Here is an 8,808-nt window from a genome sequence, read left to right on the forward strand (position 1 = left end):
AAGAACAAATTCAGTCGTCACACGAACAAATAGAGACGTATCAGATTTGGACACAAGAAAACCAGTAGAAACAAGAAACTACTTCAACTTATTAAACCAGGCACGTGGTGCTTGACGCAGCCCATACAATGCTTTTGTTAGACGACACACCAACTGCTCTCCAGTTGGACCAGTCTAAACATAACCCGGAGGTTGTTGCATGAAAACTTCATCAGTGAGATCTCCATTTAAAAAGGCATTATTAACATCTATTTGATGAAACTGCCAACCACGAGAAACAACAACCGTCAATATGATCCGAATAGTCACAAGTTTTACCACTGGGCTAAACGTTTCTTTGAAATCACACCCCGGAACCTACGAACACCCTTTCGCGACAAGCCTAGCCTTTCGCCTAGCAACTATTCCATCAAGATTTTTCTTTATCCTTAAAAACCACTTACACCCTATCACTTTTCATCCATGGGGCAGGGAAACAAGTTCCCAAGTGGAATTAACCATAAATGCATTAAATTCTGCTTGAACTACAAGTTTCCATTCTGGATTAGCAAACGCCTCTTCAACCTTGCGTAGTTCATAGTCAATGGCCTCTATCGTCAGGACCTTGGGTTTAAAAATCCTAGCTCTAGACCTAGTAACCATATTATGAGTATTGCCCAGTGGAATAGACGAAGGAACCGAGGATCCCAGATCCAGATCAGGTCCCTGAGCATAAGACCCATCAGCGTCTGTTGAGTTTGAAATACACAAATCTCCATGAGTAGAACCTAATGCGGTCGAGGAACCACTTGAAGGGGACTATATGAAATTAGAGTGAGAAGAGGGCACAACAACAGTGGTTTCCACACTAGTCGCAGCAGGACGGGCAACAATAGATTTAATAAGAGATACATACATGGAGACAATCGGACTAGTACTAACTAAAGCTATGGTAGATGAAGGAAACAAAAATCGTCATTCATCAAATACAACATGTCGAGAAACAATTATCTTACCATCTAATGTGAGATAGTGATACCCTTTATGTTGAGAGCTATATCCCAAAAATGTGCACGGTTGAGAACGAAAGTCTAACTTGTGACGTGTGAATTGTCATAGATACAGAAAACAGCAGTAGCCAAATACCCGTAATGATCATATGTAGGTTCAAGACCATGAAGGATCTGATAAGGAGACTGCCCTTTCAAGAGTGGAGTAGGTAGAAAATTTATGAAATGAATGGCACTACAAAAGGCATAAGCCCAGTAACCCATAGGCAAATTGGCTTGGGTTAAAAGACCAATAGTAGTTTCAACAATGTGTCTATGCTTGTGTTCAGCTACTCCGTTCTGTTCGAACGTATGTGGGCAGGAAAAACTATGAAGTATCCCAAGATTATTCAAGACCGTCGTGAAAACACGATACTTACCGCCCCAATCACTTTGAAACCTTTTAATGCCTTTCCCAAACTGAGTTTGAATCATTTTCTAAAACTGAATAAAACACTCTATTGCATGAGACTTACGCTGAATGCGATAAATCCAAGTAAATCAACTATACATGTTGATGAACAAAATATAATACAAATTATTGCCACATGGAACTGATGTCGGACCCCATAAGTCGGAGACAACCAAGTCAAAAAAATCTTTATATTCAATAGCAAAATAGGAAAAAAGTAGTTTATGAGATTTCCCCTTTTGACATGTAGTACAGATATTATCAAGGCACAATTTATTAGAAGCAATTTTACGTTTAGCAAGAATACTTTTAACAAATGAAGCAGACGGATGACCAAACCTGCGGTGCCATAAAGCAAACACATCATCACCACCACCGAGGGGTTGAAAACTAGTGTTGAGGACAGACGGATCATTGATAAAGGAGTCAGAAGAGCCGGTGAAAAATAGTAGAGCCCGTCACGAGTGTGGCCCCACAGTAAAATTTCCCAAGTCAAGATGTCCTTAATAAGACAATTGATGGGTGAAATTCAAAAAACACATTATTGTCCTTGGCAAACTTAGATACTGACAACAAATTCTTCCGAATATTTGGCACACACAGAACATTAGACAAATGAAGAACTTTACTCGGTATATGTAAATTAAAATTCCCAACACATGAAATTTGTATAGGTGTTCCATCACCTATAAGAAGAGAAGATGTACCTGAGTATGGCGTGGACCCATGCAAAGTCGTGTCTTCTCGGCATACATGGTGTGTAGCTCCTGAATCAGGACACCAAAACGTGGTCCCTACAGCATAAGAAGATAGGAATTTTTATTATCAAAAATAGGCCCAAATTGATTGGTATTGGCATTGGACCCAAATGTGGTTAAAAAATCAGAGGCATTAAAGTTAGGAATACAAGGCAAGCCAATGCATAGTGATGCATCAACATCATGAATCCGTGCCCTCGGTTTAGTTCACCACGGCACACCACGATTTTGTACGGGAGTATTATCAATGGCCTCAAGCCTAACAAAATTTGCACTTGGTCCATTGTTTTGGCCAACAATTGAGTCCACATTATTCGGCCTACTATAAGGCCCGAAACTATGGCCTGAATTATTTGGCCTAGCCGCACCATAGTACCCAAAATCATGCGGCCCAATTGAAGGATCCATAAGCGCACCATGTGGGGCTGGTCCACCAGTGGGCCCATTCATGTGGCCTGCATCATTAGTGTATGTGGAGAAGGGATTAGTAACCCTAGCAGAAGGCTAAAACGGAACATACCCTCCATGTTGGAAATTCCCCCACGTAAATCCAAATGAGCACACCATCAGGGTTATCACCGAAGGTCTAAAGGACCACCGACCACCGAAACCACCACGACCACCAAACAATATCTAAGCACCGCGAGCCGACCACCATCCAGGCTTACCAAATGTGTCATTACATGGTCCGTGACAGTATTTCCAGATGGCACCATGGTCGGAGTCGTGTTTGGAGTAGGCATGTCTCCATATCGCGATCAAAACGGTAATAACACCGTTGGGCTAAATGCCCAAATTGGCCGCAAATCTGACACTGAGTGCAGTTCCGAAAACCTCTGCCACGACCGTCACGACCAGGATCCACCATCGACGAGGCCGAAACGGACTCCACAAAATTGGCCTAAATCGAAAGCTCTTGAACCGCGCGGTTTTGATGTGCCTCAAATTCCAGCAACACATCTACTAGACGTTGAAATGGCAGAGTTTCGGTGGAGAATGATGCTAAGGTAAAAACGGCATCAAAGTCTGGAGTTAAGCCTGCAAGAACAACCTCAACTTTCTCTGCCTCCGAGATTCGAGATCCAGAGGCTTCGATCAAGGCATAAATGTTTTGAATTTTTGCTACATAGTCGGTGATTGAAAGTTTACCTTTCTTGAGAGAATGTAGATCGTGTCGTATGCAAGATAATTTCGCACCTGAGACGGCAGCAAATAGACGAGTTTCCGTGTTCCAAATATCACAGGCCATTTGAGCAATCAACCCTATTGAACAAATGTCAAGGCTTCCAGATTTGGAACAAGAGATCCCTCCAACGACTGCACAAAATGCGACGGAAGAGGTAACGTGCCCTCCAAAAATCTGGTCAGTTTGTAGCCTTTAATAATCAGACAAACATGCTACTGCCATTGAACAAAATTGCCATTAGCCAGCTTAACAGTGTCATGGCGAGGGAAGCCGAGCACCAGTGAACGCCGGACAGCCATGCTCGATAGAGGCAGAGTCAGGAGAAGCAATGGTAGTCATGAAGTCAAAACAAGAAGCAGCTCTCCAGAATCACGGCGACTGATACCATGTAAGTAACTCTATAAAACTAAATAAAAGATAGAAGTACTAAAATAAAGAAAATACTTGAAAACTGAACTATTCTGTATTCATCATTGATTGATTTCATAGTACAAACTATTCTGTATTCGAGATCCAGACGTTAAAGATATTTTTATTTTTTAATTACTATTAATTTATATTAATATTATTAATATTTTAAGATAATTAAATTAGCAGAGCTGAAAAATAAAAGTGAAATCACTTTGTGAAATCACAATCTTGATAAAAATATGTCTGTCCCGATGAGTACAATTGGAATGCATGATTGAATTTGAATATTGGAAGTTATTACCAAAAAAAAAAGTTCTTGCAACTAACGTCTTTAGAAATTGTTGTTGGGTATCATTATATTATATATGAATATTAAATTTCGTTTTTTATTGATATTCGTCATTTTATTACTAAAATATTTTTAAATTTACTATTCATGATTGAATTTTATATTTAAAATTTTCCACCAAATTTGATATTTTTATTAATTTTTACCACTCACTATTAATTTGGTGATTTTAAAACTTAATTTAATAAGAAAAATTCTTTCAAATAATAGTTAACAATAATTTAATTTATAAATATTAAAAATAAATAAATAAAATTAAAATTTCTATTTAATGAAATAAAAACTTGAAAAACAAAAATATATATATCATAAAAGAAAAAAATTATTTTTATAAAATAATCATTTTCACTTAAATCTAATATTAAATTATTTAACTTATTGTTTTTAAATATTAAAGTGAAATATAAAATATTTTTATTAAATTTAATCTTCAATTATTTTAAATTTAAATTGAATAGAAAAATTCAATAAAAAATATAACTTTAGTGGAAAATTTCAATAAAATAAAAATAAAGCATTAAAATTTAATATAGAATTAAAGTATAGTGATAAAATTGTTTTTAATTAATAAGGACAATAACCAACTTAAAGTATAATAGTAAATCTTATTTTCAGCAAACTTACACATTAACCCAATAGTTATCCACTACTCTTTCAATTGCACAACAATTATAATTTAATTTAATTTTGGAGGTTGAATTAAAACAATCAAACAAATTCATAATATTATATATTATTAATGAGTATTTCATGTTTGAAATTTAACTAACTTGATTAATTTGATATTTATAAATATTTTTATATACATATTTTTCATGATTTATATATATTAGTTTTATGGCACATTCATCTTATGGTGAAAAGAAATATGTAAATTTTAAATCAAGTGAATGTTAGGTAATGTTTGAAAAGTCATATAATAATTAGATTTAAGTGTAATTGTTTGTAATTACTCAAAGGTAACATGTTTGGATAATTATTGTAATTGGTTGGTTCTACCGAATTGGATGTAATTGGAGTATTCTGATTACACTTTCTAATTCTTAGGGGAAGGGTGAGAGTTAGAGTAATTATGCGGGTAATTAAATTAAATTCAATTACCTTATGACTTTTCAAACACTCGTACATGATTTAACTTTTGAAAACTTATTTTTTTTATATTAGTGTTATAAGTATGAACATGCATGAGTATTTGGACTAAATTTATATTATTGAAATGTTAAGGAATTAGATAAAAATGCATATAATATTTATTTTTCTTGTTACTTTTATTAGTAAATGTATTATCCACTTTTTTTTTGGACTAACATATTACATATTACATATGATTATTTTATTTTAATTTTTATTACTTGTTCATAATTTTTTTTCATTCTATTGATAATTTTTATAATAATTAATATTTTATAAAATATGAATTATATAACGAGGTACCCACAATTTGTAAATACAGTCTGTACTACCAAATATGGCATAGGGAATTACATTGTAATTACACTTTAATAGTCAAAGACTTTTAGGAAATTGCAATTCTTTATAATTATAAGAGAATGCAATTACTATTCTAGTAATTACACTTTCATCCATTTATTTTGTGTTTTTCAAATAAACCCTTAGTTGAAATGTTAAATTAAAAGTTTTAAATTCTATCATAGTATTACTTTAATAAAAAAACATGAAAAGACAAGAATACTATTGTATTAGTATGTGTTACGTTGTAAAAGTAGAGATATTTTAGTAATTTTTAAATTGAGACGATGCTAGTTGATATGTGACGCCAGCTCAGTCAATGATTTAATATACATATATAGATGGCCTAACCTATAAATTGACATCTAAATTATACCATTTTTCCCATTTCTTAAACCTTTTTGTCACAAATGAGACCTAAATTATATTTTTTTCCATGTTGGTACTTTAATTAGTTAAATCGTTAAATCTATTTTAAAAAAAAGACTTTATCATAAATTGGTACCTAAACTATGCATTTTTTCCCATTTTGATACCTAAACATTTTTCTATCACAAGTGGTATCTAAACTACTATTATGTTACCCATTTTACACAAATATGTTATATCCATTAAAAGTCCAACCAATAATAATCAACGAATGTATCAACTTAAGAAAAAAGTAATATAAATACCACTGGTGACTAAAAAATTTTCAATTACCAATATAAAAAAAATGTATAGGATAGATATCAAATTGTGAGATAAGGCCATATAGAAACATATCAAATTTATATTCAAAATATAGGTTAATGCACTATTCCCCCACCCAAAAAAAAAAAATTGCAACCATTTATTAGTTTGGTAACTAAAGAATTTTTTTATCGATTTGGTATTTGAAGTTTCGAGCCACATGTCACTTTACCCCACGCGTTATGGACCTTAAAAAAAATCTATTTTACTTAAATAAATTTAAAAAATGAAAAGTGCAAAAAATCTCAAAAATTTTAAAAATGAAAAATATATTGAATTCCCAGAAATTTAAATATTTACTTTTAAAAAACATAAAATAAAAAAGTCAAATTATTATGAATATCTTATTAAGTGGATGCTCATCAAGACCAAGATAAGTTTTGATATATTTTAAATTCTAATAGTCATCAGAAATAGATCTCTACTTGACTACTTTATTTATATTTATTATGTCTATAAATAGAAACTTGAGAGAAACTTTGAAAATATTCTGATTGATTTATAAATATACACTCTCTTTTGTTCTACTATTTTATTTTCTTTGTTTTTTATTGTCTGTCTATTTATTTTATAATACAAATAAAATATTAAATTTCATTTTTTTTAAAATAAAAAATATAGGGAAAAATTTTTAAAAAAAATCTTAAAACTTAGTAGACTTATAATATATTATAATAAATTTATGAATAGTTATTACGGTAAATAATTATGAATGGTTAGTAATTAAGATCATAACCTATCACTAAAATTGGAAACATATATATATATATTCACACATATACATTTAAAAGCTTTTAAATACGTGACATAATCTACTTAATCTACATAATCTACGTGACCATAACTAGTTTAGATTTATTTGAGTTATTTGTGTGTATTTTTATTATAATATTTTTATAATATTTATTTTTTACAATTAATTAATAATTTGCAACAAAAAAATTAAAGATATATGCATAATTTTGTATTCATATAAAAATTATTGATTTTATTCAACAAAAATATAACATATAATAATATATTAAAAATAAAATAAGTCTAAACATATCGATAATGTTAACAATAAATATCAATGCTTTTAAAATTAATTAATGAATTAAATATAGCAATGTGTATTGTTTTTTTAAAGTAAAAAACATATATTGTTAATCAAAGGTGAATCCAGGAGTTGATAGGGGCTTAAAATAAAAAATTGTTATTTTGACTCTTTATAAAATTATAAAATTTTAAATAAGTAAAAGTAAAATTACACTTTGACCCACTTAAAATTATAAAAATTTAATTTAATCATTTAAAAATTATAACGATATAGACTATTAAAAATTAAAATTTCATTTCGACCCCCTAAAATTTTTTTTTTGCTTCGCCCTTGTTGTTAATACTGTGTTATCTCATATTATTAAAATCATTAAAAATTATATAGATTTAAATAAAAAAAATTATATAGATTTTATATCAAAAGTAAATTGTAAATTTGAATTTTTTTTATTCCTATAATTAATTTTTATATAAAATATAGTCTAATATGTTTTGTTATATAATGAGAAATATGATATTTTTTATTCGAAAATTGTCCCTAATTTTTTTTATAAGAAATTTACCTTAAATTATTATTATTATTATTATTTAAATATAATCAATAGTTGCAGATGATAGATTATTATAATGAGAAATAAATATAGTAGTGAAAATTTCAGAAGAGTGATGTGTATGATATTTAAATTATTTAAAATTTAATCCTTTTGGAAAGACCTTCCTGCATACACAACTGGATTTATCATACTATTTTCTTTTATTTTCATTATAACTAAAGGGTTGATGCTCCATCACTATCATTCACAATCAACAAGTCATAGTACAAAAAGAAAGATATTTTATTTTATTTAAAATCTTATTTGAATAAGTAGACCGTCAACTAGTTTATGAATAAGATATGAACTTGACAAGTGTGATTATTTTTAATTTTCTACTATAATAGGATAAGAATGTGACGTTTGGAATAAATAAGAGAAATTTCTATGTGTTGGGTTTACATTACTTACGTCAAAACCTTAATCTAAATATTATATGGGTCACTATCTATAATATATATTTTTCAAATATATTTTTTTTATTTCACAATTAATTTTAAAATTTATATTTGCTAAACATGTTAGAACCTCATGTTTCAATTGTTTGAAGTTTCATTGGATTCGATAAAAGATGTGTTGATTATTAATTGTAATAATTTTTGTTTAGTTTAATACAGACTGATTGATGTAATTGATCTATCAAAAAATTTTGATATTTAATTTTTTTAAATATATGTATTATTTAATAATTCATTATATATTTTATAGTGCATTTATCAACTTTTCACATTATTTATAAAGGGTAAAAACTTCTGTAACAAATATTTCCTTATATTATATACCCATAATCAGAGTGTAAAAGTTCTACATATTGAAAGACTTTGCACGGCG

General features: G+C 29.8%; 1 long non-coding RNA gene across 1 annotated transcript; it reads right to left on the reverse strand.

Annotated features, from left to right (window-relative positions):
• Positions 1-1,602: 1,602 nt before the first annotated feature.
• On the reverse strand, positions 1,603-3,870 carry LOC107953268 (uncharacterized). Its single transcript, XR_005930485.1, has 2 exons — positions 2,719-3,870; positions 1,603-2,234 (listed from the first exon to the last, which is right to left on the reverse strand). It is a non-coding gene; the product is annotated as an uncharacterized lncRNA (long non-coding RNA).
• Positions 3,871-8,808: the final 4,938 nt, after the last annotated feature.

Source organism: Gossypium hirsutum, chromosome A07, assembly GCF_007990345.1.
Source record: "Gossypium hirsutum isolate 1008001.06 chromosome A07, Gossypium_hirsutum_v2.1, whole genome shotgun sequence".
In the NCBI taxonomy this organism is placed as follows: domain Eukaryota; kingdom Viridiplantae; phylum Streptophyta; class Magnoliopsida; order Malvales; family Malvaceae; genus Gossypium; species Gossypium hirsutum.